We start from the raw sequence: 12,380 nt of genomic DNA on the forward strand, positions 1-12,380 counted from the left end.
ACAGAAATAAACTTTCTTTTTCTAAGCCTTCAAAACCCCTTTTTATGACTTTAAATCCTGATGAAAGGTAATGTATCACTTATATTATTAATTTATATTATTAAAACCAGCTAATAAAATCTTTTATTTTGTCTAACCTGTTTTTTTTTTTTGTTTACATATAACTACAAAAACAATAGCATCAAAATTCAGAATCTGACTCAATAAGGAGTATGGGAGACAGTTGTGTGCATGCTCTGTGACCTGTGCAGTAGTCACTGTGCAGGGAGGGAGAGGAGGTAAGTTGGAACCACAACTTGATGCAATTTTTTAAAAGTATTAGATCTGTGTAGGGTCTTAGCTTCTGGCTAGAAAGAAGAATGTTCTTGTCTTTTTCACAGAGTTTTTAAAAGTGGTAATTTATTAAAACAGTAGTTACAGACATTTTCATTTAGACAATGATAAAGCTATTTTTTATATAAAAGCTGAAATCTCCTTTAACTACTTCCATACCACCCACAGACTATGAACGTACTCTAGACGGTCCGCTTTTTACTCCGCAGTGACGTTCTAAAATGTCACTGCACAGTATAGCAGCTGCACGAAATTTTTGCAGCCGCAGGAGACGGGAGCTGACTGTGAGACAGTCGGAATCCCCATAGAGAAGGCAGAGACAGTTTGTTACCATCTCTGCCTTCCTGATCATCGATGTATGTACAGCGCTGAACAAATGCTATTCATGTCACAATATTAAATGCTGATGGCGATTACTCCTCCCGACCAAGTGATCAGGTGATTACTGGGTGTAGGGAAGGAGCAAGAGCTACTCAATACTAGGAGGCCTAGTCAGCTCTTCTATGTGCTCAGCAGTCTGTATTTCCACTGTAACTTGGCCAAGTATACTAACCACAATTACAGTGGAAATCAAGTAAAGAAATAGCCCCCTAAAGTTCTTAAAAATGTATGAACAAAAAAAATTTGAATATTCAAACAATCAATTTTTTTTACAGCTTTTGAATGAAAACCTGAACGAAAATATCTAAAAAATGTGCCTGGTCAGGAATGGGGGTAATTAGCCTAGTCTTGAATTGGTAAATTTTGTGAGTCAAGTGATGATAAAATTATATTCATTATTCAGTAGAGCAGTGGGGTCCTTTCCAGATGATATACCCTCTTGGTTGTCCTAGACCCCGTCATGCATTGTAAATCTTTAGAGGTCTCATCCATATATAATGATGCAATATGTAACCTGCTGTTTGTTGCCCTCAAACAGTTGAGGTCAGGGGGCAAACAGGCATCGTTTCCAACAGAGTAGACACTGGATGTTCTGATTCCCATATTCCCCCATTTACTTAGCGCAGAACCAGAAGTTCTCCCCTATAAAACACAAACACGTGCCGGAGTTTAATTAATTCTGTAGTGAGGACTGACAACTAAGAGGTCTAATGCCAAATCCGGATCCAGCCTCAGTTACAGTCCTGTTGAGTCATTGCATGGCACAAGATGACCCTAATGACCCTGTCATCCCTCAATCCGTAATATAACAAAAACGCTACATAAAATATAATACGCTGTCTGAGAGCTGCTATGGTCACAGCCGGACAAGTAAAAAAATAATTCCCGTCTTGGCCAAAACTCAGTCCAAAGGACTTTGAACTGATTCCAGTGGGTGCTTTTAACACAAAACTCTCTCCAAGAATTCTTTTTTTCTTCCATACTTTCAGTACAAACCTCATTTATTTAAATTTGCACTTACAAATAAACCTTAAAACCCTAATTACATCCAGTTTCCTGCTAATACACCAAGTCAAAGACAACAAGCAAAATATATCTACAATATATAAAACAGAAAAATGGCATTTGAAGCCATATGGGATGGCATGTTCTGTCATACAGGCTCCTTATGTGTGGGTATATATAAGAAGTCCATGGAAGCATACCATAGTTACCGTAGTTTTTATTAAAAGGGATCATTATTAGGTTGGGTTCAGATGAAAATTGGACCTTAAATTGCAAAAAGGAAATGAACAGCACACAGACTTATTATATGCTCGTCTGAACAAGCCCTATCTTTGTGTGGTTGTATAATTTGTGGGACGCTAATACTACATGGTTCCACAAACATGGCCCAAATTCATCAAAGCTTCTAGGCCAGAACTGTGGCATAAAAGCTTCCAAAAGTTGTAAAATTTAGATGCAACGCGGAGTTGCACGAAAATTATGTGACTCTTGATGTTTCTACGCTAATTACTCCCACAAAATGGGCGAATCTGGGGTAGGACGGGGAGGCGGCAGGGAAAGGATGGCAAATCTCGTCTAATTCCAGTTCCTGACTGTAATGAGATTTCTGGTGTTGTGCACGGAGATGAACGCCACTCCTGAGATGCTCCAGAATCATGAGGAGGCACGCACTTCCTTATGCATCAGGAGCTTGTGACTCCAGCACACGCCCTCTCCTCAAGACCGGTGTGAATAACGCCGCTCTTGATAAATTTGGCCCAATATTTTTATCTGGAGCACAATGTTGAGCACTATTTTTGTCTACAGTAGGTAATAATAATAATAATAATAATTTAATTTATATAGCGCCAACATATTCCGCAGCGCTTTACAAATTATAGAGGGGACTTGTACAGACAATAGACAGTACAGCATAACAGAAATCACAGTTCAAAACAGATACCAGTAGGAATGAGGGCCCTGCTCGCAAGCTTACAATCTATGAGGAAAAGGGGAGACACGAGAGGTGGATGGTAACAATTGCTTTAGTTATTTGGACCAGCCATAGTGTAAGGCTCGGGTGTTCATGTAAAGCTGCATGAACCAGTTAACTGCCTAAGTATGTAGCAGTACAGACACAGAGGGCTATTAACTGCATAAAGTGTATGAGAACATGATACGAGAAACCTGATTATGGGTTTTTTTGTTTGTTTGTTTTTTTTTTGTTTTTTTTATGATAGGCAACACAGGGATCGTTAGGTTAATGCGTTGAGACGGGAGGCCAATCTGAACAAATGCGTTTTTAGGGCACGCTTAAAACTGTGGGGATTGGGGATTAATCGTATTAACCTAGGTAGTGCATTCCAAAGAATCGGCGCAGCACGTGTAAAGTCTTGGAGACGGGAGTGGGAGGTTCTGATTATTGAGGATGCTAACCTGAGGTCATTAGCAGAGCGGAGAGCACGGGTAGGGTGGTAGACTGAGACCAGAGAGGAGATGTAGGGTGGTGCTGAGCCATGGAGTGCTTTGTGGATGAGGGTAGTAGCTTTGTACTGGATTCTGGAGTGGATGGGTAGCCAGTGTAATGACTGGCACAAGGTAGAGGCATCGGTGTAACGGTTGGTGAGGAATATGATCCTGGCTGCAGCATTCAGGACAGATTGGAGCGGGGAGAGTTTGGTAAGAGGGAGGCCGATTAGTAGAGAGTTACAATAGTCCAGACGGGAATGAATAAGTGAAACAGTAAGAGTTTTTGCAGAGTCGAAAGTAAGAAAAGGGCAAATTCTAGAAATGTTTTTGAGACGCAGATAAGAAGAGCGAGCCAGTGATCGGATGTGGGGGGTGAATGAAAGCTCGGAATCAAGGATGACCCCAAGGCAGTGGTCATGTTGCTTTGGAGTAATGGTGGAACCGCACACGGAGATGGCAATGTCAGGCAAAGGTAGGTTAGTACAGGGAGAGAATACGAGTTCAGTTTTTGACAGGTTCAGTTTCAGATAGAGGGAGGACATGATGTTAGAGACAGCGGTAAGACAATCACTGGTGTTTTCTAAAAAGGTCGGCGTGATAACAGGAGAAGAGGTATATAATTGGATGTCGTCAGCATAGAGATGGTAGACCTATTTATGATGTCTCTATACATCTGACACTCTGATTTATAAGTGACTATTAGTTTTGGAATTTTGGGTGAACTATAGTTATGACACCAATATTTTGGCATATTCTTTTAATTTGTTCTAAACTTTTTAAAATACAGTTTTTTTGTAGCACACAAAACAGTATAGATATTATTGGGGTGGTCAATTAAGGCAGCAACAGCCAGGTACAGGATGGTGGGTACCTTTAGGAACAAAAGTCTGCGTAGTCAGAAATAGGTTGGAAGAACTCAGAGAAAACAAGAAGATAAAAATGTGTGAGTGGCAAACACAAAACCAATCGTAAATAGAAGAAGTCTTCATGTCGGTCTGGGCTGCATGGAGGAGAAAAGTGGACATCACCCAAGAGTCAAAAACGCTAAAGATTCTATGAAAAATACATCTCTAGAAATAATTTTTATGTTAATTATGGAGCATCCAAACAATTAAGTTTCCACTGTAGCCATCTACGCTATGTTCCAAATTACTATTCAAACTGGATTTGGGTGTCAAAAAGATGTAATTTTTTGTTTTTCAAATAAGCTCATTGATGATATTTTGTCTAAAGGTACCTTCACACTAAACAACTTTACAACGAGAATGACAACGATCCGTGACGTTGCAGCGTCCTGGATAGCGATCTCGTCGTGTTTGACACGCAGCAGCGATCTGGATCCCGCTGTGATATCGCTGGTCGGAGCTAGAAGTCCAGAACTTTATTTGGTCGTCAGATCGGCGTTTATCCTCGTGTTTGACAGCAAAAGCAACGATGTCAGCAATGTTAAACATGGAGCTAACGACCTGTGAGAACGATAAGTGAGTCACCGTTACGTGACAGGATCGCTCCTGCATCGTTGTGGAGCTGCTGTGTTTGACATCTCTACAGCGACCTAAACAGCGACGCTGCAGCGATCGGCTCGTTGTCTATATCGCTGCAGCGTCGCTGAGTGTGACGGTACCTTAAGGGCTCTTTGGATCACTGAAACCAATCTCAAACACCGGTGATAATAAATTTATCAGGTGAGCCCAATTAAAGAAAATTTGTTTAATAAGGATGTTCCATATTATTAAGCAGCCACAAGAATATGGGAAAGATACAGGATCTGTCTGTTGATGGAAAGTGTCGAATAGTGCAATGCCTTGAACAAGATATAAAAACATTCGATATTTCACGAAAAATTAAGAGTGATTATCACAGTCTTGTTTACTGATGAGTGCAACCCTGGATGGTCCAGATGGATGGAGTAGTGGATGGTTGGTCGGATGGCCACCATGTCCCAACAAGGCTGCAACGTCAGTAAGGAGGTCATGTTTTGTGACGGAATCATGATGAGAGAGCTGATAGGTCCCTTTAGGGTCCCTGAAGGTGCGAAAATGACCTTGACAAAGTATATAGAGTTTCTGAATTACCACTTTCTTCCACGGTACAAAAAGAACAGGGTAATCCGAAGCAAAATCATTTTCATGCGCAACAATGCGCCATCTCATCCTGCAAAGAATACCTTTGAGTCATTGGCTGCTATTGACATAAAAGGAGAGACATGCATAGTGTGGCCTCCATCCTACCCAGACCTCAACCCTATTGAGAACCTTTGATTTATTCTCAAGCAAAAGATCTATGAGGCTGGGAGACAGTTCATATCAAAACAGCAGATCTGGTAAGATATTCTGACATCCTTCATTCAAGCAGAAACTATCCAAAAACTCAGAAGGTCAATGCATGCAAGAATTGAGAAGGTGACATCAAAGAAGGAGTCCTATATTAACATGTAACTTGGTGTGATGATGGTGGGTGTGGACCCACTAGATGGGCTTATCCTGGAGGGGCATAATTAAGTGGCTCCCTGGTCTTCACTAGAGCCCCTGATGGTGAGGCTAGACTTGGGCTGTTAGGGTAGCCACCAGGTGTCACTCCAGGGCAGTGACTGGATCTGCAACATCTGACCAACTGGTCCAGGCAGGCATAGGAAGTACTGAGGGCTCAGGCAAGGTGTGGAGGGAGGAGCTTCCAAATATACCACCTGCTGGTATGGGATAGGCCAGGGGTGCAGAACTCCGCTTGTACAATAGACCCATGTCTGTTATGACAACCTGGGTACCGATGCACACACCCTTTAAATGCCAGGCAATACAGACATTAAAGATTATTAAAAATAATAAAAAAGATTAAATGATAGACCGGAATCATCATCAGGTTAAAATGAATGTATTTGTTTCAATTTCATTGATGACTCTGCAAGGGACGGTAGCATGGCACCATACCAGGTAGCATAGCTTCTAAGGTGAACAGCTAGGCTAGATCCATATTCAGCTCAGAATATTTTTGCAATAGTTGAGAAGCTCGCGCCTTTCTGTCTCTCCATTTTTCTTACAAAAACACTATAAGCACAGAGACCGATGTGACTGAAAACTATTTTGCTGGAACATTCACAGCAATTATCTATATGTTTATAGAATTCATCTGTTTTTATAGGGGGCAATCATTTTATTATACCTTTAAAAGGGTACTCCTGAAATAGAAAATAATTATATAACTAAAGAAAATGCAATTACCGGTACTAATGAACTGCTAAATGCTTTTAATTAGTAAATCGCAATCGCTTTATCTTGGAAGGGAATCACTTTTTTAATAAAATGGCTGCCGCCTCGATATACTGGCAGAAACCGATTGTTGAATATTAGGGAAGGTGCCTGTGAGCATGTGCAGTAGGAAGCTCTACTGCTTTGATTGCAGTGTCATTTAGAAAGACCAGGTATACAGCAGTCTGAGTAGTCTCTTCTTACCTCAGCACCCTTGCTATCTCCAGTATTAGATATAGTATCAGATAAACTTAACAGCAGTGTGAACAGACTTTTCTTCCAGTATTAGATGATTTCATCTAATACTGAAAATACAAGGTGGGGCTGTGATAAGAAGAGGCTGCTCACACTGCTGTCCACCCTATCTATCTTATTTCAGTGATGGACAGCAGTGTGAGCAGCCTATTGTTACCTCAGCACCCCTGGTATCTCCAGTATTAAATGAGATAGACAGTATGGACAACAGTGTGAGCAGCCTATTGTTACCTCAGCATCCCTGGTATCTCCAGTATTAGAGGAGATAGACAGAATGGACAGCAGTGTGAGCAGGCTCTTCTTATCACAGCTCCAGCTTGTATTTCCAGTATTAGATGAAATAGACAGTGTGGACAGCAGTGTAAGCAGCCTATTCTTACCTCAGCACCCCTGGTATCTCTAGTATTAGATTAGATAAATAGGGTGGACAACAGTGTAAACAGCCTCTTCTTACCCCAGCACCCTGTTATCTCCAGTACTAGATCAGATAGACAGGGTGGACAGCAGTATGAGCTGCCAATTCTTAACTCAACACCCCTGATATCTCCAGTATGAAATAAGATAGACAGGGTGGACAGCAGTGTGAGCAGCGTCTTCTTATCTAAGCATCCCGGGTATCTCCCGTATTAGATTAGATGAGATAGACAGGGTGGACAGCAGTGTGAGCAGCCTCTTCTTGCCACAGCACCCCTTGCATTTTTTCTAGTATTAGTTAAGATAGACAGGGTGGACAGCAGTGTGAGCAGCCTCCTGTTACCTCAGCACCCCTGATATCTCCAGTATTAAATCAGATAGGGTGGACAGCAGCCCTTCTTATCACAGCACCCCTTATATTTCCAGAATTAGTTAAGATAGACAGTATGGATAGCAGTGTGAGCAGCCTCTTCTTACCTCAGCACTCCTGCTTTCTCCAGTGTTAGATCAGATAGGCATGTTGGATAGCAGTGTGTGCAGCCTCTTCTTACCTCAGCATCCATTGTTTCTCCAGTTTTAGATCAGATGGACAGAGTGGACAGCACATTTTCCTACACATAAACTAGGGGATGGGGTTTCCACTGCACATGCTCACAAACAACTGTCCTATCAACATTCTAATACAGACAGCAGCCCTTTTAATTCTACATTGATTACCTCCTGGATAAAACGCATGTAATTCACTAATTTATAGTATTTAGTAATTTAATCATTATGAGACTACCTTTAGTTTTTTTTTTATATTCCCAGAAAACCCCTTTAAGTCTAAGCTGTTTCCAATGACTGTAGAGGCTTTGATGTCATACAAATTGACACCATGTGTAGATTATACACTAGATCACAAGTACTAGTCATTATAATCAGTCAAGGTTTTGCAGGCGGCTTTACGTGTTCCTAGGACAGTGTATTTATTTAGTTTTGATTGGTTATAATAGGAAGAATGTGGAGATTTACATACAAGCGTCTTTAGTTTTTTTCCTTTTCAGATAATAATAGTTGACTTTTAGAAGTTTATCTCTACTAAATGTGTTTTACATTGTTCACATTTGTTTTCGGTTCTGCTTTCTGCAGGTGGTCTTGGAATACACATGAAGATATAAACATAGACACTTTAACTATGCAAAAAAAATGTCAAAGCGGCACAAAGTCATTGGAAATATGTAACTGTTATAGTGAAAACATAAAATGAAGACTGTATGTAGTAACATACAGGTCATACATGTGATGACCATATGCAGAATAAACTAAATAGATCACGGTTGGACTTGTTCAGGGGATCCTCCAGTGTGTACATGCTGTGACCAAATAATGGCCCCAACAGTCGCATTTGGGAGTGATTCAGATGTCAATTACTTGTCACTAGACTCTGTTTTGTTTGTGACCATTTATAAATAACCTATTAGATTGTATGTCCAGAGGCAGGGGTGTAACGACCGCATTCGCAGAGGTTGCTACCGGGCCCGTGCGGTTGAGGGGCTCACGGGTGCAAGCGCAAACTTTACCTGGATCTGTGTTCCCAGACACACATTCATCTGAAGGGTATAGTGGTGCAGAGACCCATCGGGTCCGTGCATTGCAACACATGTTGCCGGCCAATCAGATGTAGGCATGTACATAACTCGGGGCGCATGGCAGTAATGTCATGCATTCCCGTCACTTTCACTCTGAAGTCAGCTGCCAGCTTGAGAAGAGTATACGCCACACGATGGGGGAGCAGACGGAAGGTGAGTTATTTTTTTCTATGCATTAAAGAACAGCGGCAGAGAGGGAGATGTATATACAGTATATATATATATATATATATATATATATATATATATATATATATATATATATATATATATAAAACTTCCTTCTCACCCCAATGGGGGTGGTCTTTGTATATATATACCAGGTCAGGGGATATATTTACCAGGATGGGGGATATATATACCAGGATGAGTCCAGGATGAGGGACATATATACCAGAATGGAGGCTGTGATACAATACAATTATAAGTGTCCAAATCTTGCACAGGGGCCCATCGAACTCAAGTTACGCCACTGTCTAGAGATAGCTCCTGTGAGGTTTTCCATATGTATGCCTTTGGTAGAAGCCTCTACCATTGTATAAGCCTACAGTACCATATGGCTCCCATGTTGTACAGTAGTGTCTTTTCTAACCTTAGCAAAATATAGCTAATGAGGCCACTCTGGACCGATTCCCCAGGATCAAAGATTCTATAGCATGGGATACCATAAAACTTAACTTTCAATATATAAGTTGTAAAATACTTAAAATACCAATAGAACGCATATATGACACAACTAGTGTTGAGCATTCCGATACCGCAAGTATCGGGTATCGGCCGATACTTGCGGTATCGGAATTCCGATACCGGGATTCCGATACTTGCCGCGTATCGGATACCGGAATCGGAAGTTCCCAGATTCAAACTGCACAAATTCAGCCAATGACAATGATTCCAAGTGTGGGCACATCCTGTTCAGCATGGAGGGCATGAAACTACTGGCATGGCTGTGATTGGCTGCTGAAATGATGTCATGATGCAGTTTAAAAGTCGCTGGCGCCATTTTGCGCTCACTCTGCTGTGAATTCAGTTAGTGACAGGACGCTGTTTGCTGACTGAGGGCCAGTTTAGAGATAGCGATTTGCTTTTTTGTGCTTTTCAAAGGCTAATTTAGCAACCGCTGTGTTCACCTACTATTCACCTTGCTTTTGCCTTGTAGCGCTGTTTTCACAGCGATCTGCAAGGTCTGTGTGTGTGTGTGTGTGTGTGTGTGAGTGCAGCCCACTCTCTAGTCTGAGTGCAGCCACATAGGCCATCCATAGCTGGTTGTATTCAGTTCAGGGAGGGTGGTTCATTGCCTCATACTGTTTTTTTTTTTTTTTTTTTTCCAAGTAGTGTAGTCTGCTGCTAATTTTTTCAAAAAAATCCTATTAGTGTCTTTCCACCCGTCTACAGCTAATTTGTGGAAAAACACTACATAGGATAACGTAGAGGAGGGTTTTTGGGCCTTGCAGCGCCATTTACGGCTGTCTGCACGGTCTCCGTGTGACTGCAGCTCGCCCTGTAGTCTGTGAGCAGCCATAGCCTGGTTGTCTCCAGCTCAGGGTTCTTCACTGCGTCATACTGTAAAATCAATTTTCCTTTTCTTTTAAGTAGTGCAGGCTGCTGCACATTTTTTCAAAAAAATCCTATTAGTGTCTTTCCACCCGTCTCCAGCTAATTTGTGGAAAAACACTACATAGGATAACGTAGAGGAGGGTTTTTGGGCCTTGCAGCGCCGTTTACGGCTGTCTGCACGGTCTCCGTGTGACTGCAGCTCGCCCTGTAGTCTGTGAGCAGCCATAGCCTGGTTGTCTCCAGCTCAGGGTTCTTCACTGCGTCATACCGTAAAATCAATTTTCCTTTTCTTTTAAGTAGTGCAGGCTGCTGCACATTTTTTCAAAAAAATCCTATTAGTGTCTTTCCACCCGTCTCCAGCTAATTTGTGGAAAAACACTACATAGGATAACGTAGAGGAGGGTTTTTGGGCCTTGCAGCGCCGTTTACGGCTGTCTGCACGGTCTCCGTGTGACTGCAGCTCGCCCTGTAGTCTGTGAGCAGCCATAGCCTGGTTGTCTCCAGCTCAGGGTTCTTCACTGCGTCATACTGTAAAATCAATTTTCCTTTTCTTTTAAGTAGTGCAGGCTGCTGCACATTTTTTCAAAAAAATCCTATTAGTGTCTTTCCACTCGTCTCCAGCTAATTTGTGGAAAAACACTACATAGGATAACGTAGAGGAGGGTTTTCTGGCCTTGCAGCGCCGTTTACGGCTGTCTGCACGGTCTCCGTGTGACTGCAGCTCTCTCTGTTGTCAGTTCAGCCCCCCCCCAAAAAATAAATAATAAAGTTCACCAAACACACCAGTGACACCACTTTACATTTGTGTAGGCCACATTAGCTCATATTAAAGTCTAGTCCACACTTTAGAAAATTAGTGTTTCTTATACCTGTTAGGAGTTGTTCAGGAATAAGCACACAAAGCCGTTAGTACTTTTCTGCTTATCTTTATCAGTCAACCAAGATGAAGAAGGCAGTGAGTAAGGCACGTGGGCGTGGGCGTGGGCGCAGAGCAGGGAGGGGACGTGGGGATTCTGTGCCTGCTGCGGGCACCGGTGACTCATCAGCACCCACTTTCACCAGGGAACAGTCATTCATGCGCAGCTTTGTCGCAGAGCGCCGTACACCGCTGCTGCGTGAAGAACAAATTGAAGCCGTTGTCGGATGGATGGCAGCTAATGCATCAACTTCAATTAGTGCCACATCCTCTCAGACACAGAGCACTGGAGAGCAGCCATCTGTCTCTTCACCACCTGCCAAATTGCCCAGGCAGACAGAGAGCCCAGGACAAGAGCCGTCTCTACTTCTGTTCTCTGAATCTCTTGGCTTGGAAACAGGGGGCCAGCCAAGCAGCATTGGAGAAATGGAAGAAGAGGCAGGGTGCAGTGATGTCCAACAGCTTTTTCTCTCTGAGTCTGAAGAGGCGGGTGGGCCAGTGCCTCCGGTCACCACATCGCAGGCCGCATCCGCTGATGATGACACTCAGGTGCCACTTACTGGTGCGTGCTCTGCTGCTGAGACTACCCAGGAGGAGCAGTTGGGGGCAGGGGGTAGTGTAGATGATGAGGTCCTTGACCCATCTTGGCGTGAGGGACAGGAAGGTGGTGGGAGCAGCTCTGAGGAAGAGATTCCCCGTACGGCCCAAAGAGGGAGAGGGAGGGGGAAGACTGCGGATCCTGCAGCCTCCGCTTTGGCACCCGTTAGGAGCATGTCTCTTCCAAAAGCCAAAAAGGGCGCTCCCAAGACTTGCAGTGCCTGGGCCTTTTTTGACACAGTTGCAGATGACATTTGCTATGTCAAATGCAAGGTGTGTCATCACAAAGTCAAAAGAGGTCGAAATGTCAGCAGCCTCAATACCTCCAACATGTGGAAACATGTGCGGACCAGGCACGCGGCGTTGTTAGAAAGACACACTGAAGAGCTAGGCCAACCAACAGCGGCAGCTACCACCTCTTCAGCTCGTGTTGCCTCTTCCTCCAGCTCACACGCAGCTGGTTCGGCTTCCTCCCAGGATCGCCGTGGAAGAACCTCTGGCCCTGTTGTCCAGAGACCCGCTGTAATTCCACCCGCAGCACCACTTTCCCAGTCATCCACACACTCCCAGCCCAGTCTACAGCCATCGGTAGTACAG

At 43.1% G+C, this 12,380-nt stretch overlaps 1 long non-coding RNA gene across 1 annotated transcript in view; it reads left to right on the forward strand.

Annotated features, from left to right (window-relative positions):
• The first annotated feature begins 205 nt into the window (after window positions 1-205).
• The window catches only part of LOC143792320 (uncharacterized), a 57,332-nt gene continuing 45,157 nt past the window's right edge, over window positions 206-12,380 (forward strand). The window contains exon 1 of the long non-coding RNA XR_013219926.1: window positions 206-278. This is a non-coding gene — a long non-coding RNA (uncharacterized LOC143792320). The remainder of the gene's footprint in view (window positions 279-12,380) is intronic.

The sequence above is a fragment of the Ranitomeya variabilis genome, chromosome 1 (assembly GCF_051348905.1).
Source record: "Ranitomeya variabilis isolate aRanVar5 chromosome 1, aRanVar5.hap1, whole genome shotgun sequence".
Classification (NCBI taxonomy): domain Eukaryota; kingdom Metazoa; phylum Chordata; class Amphibia; order Anura; family Dendrobatidae; genus Ranitomeya; species Ranitomeya variabilis.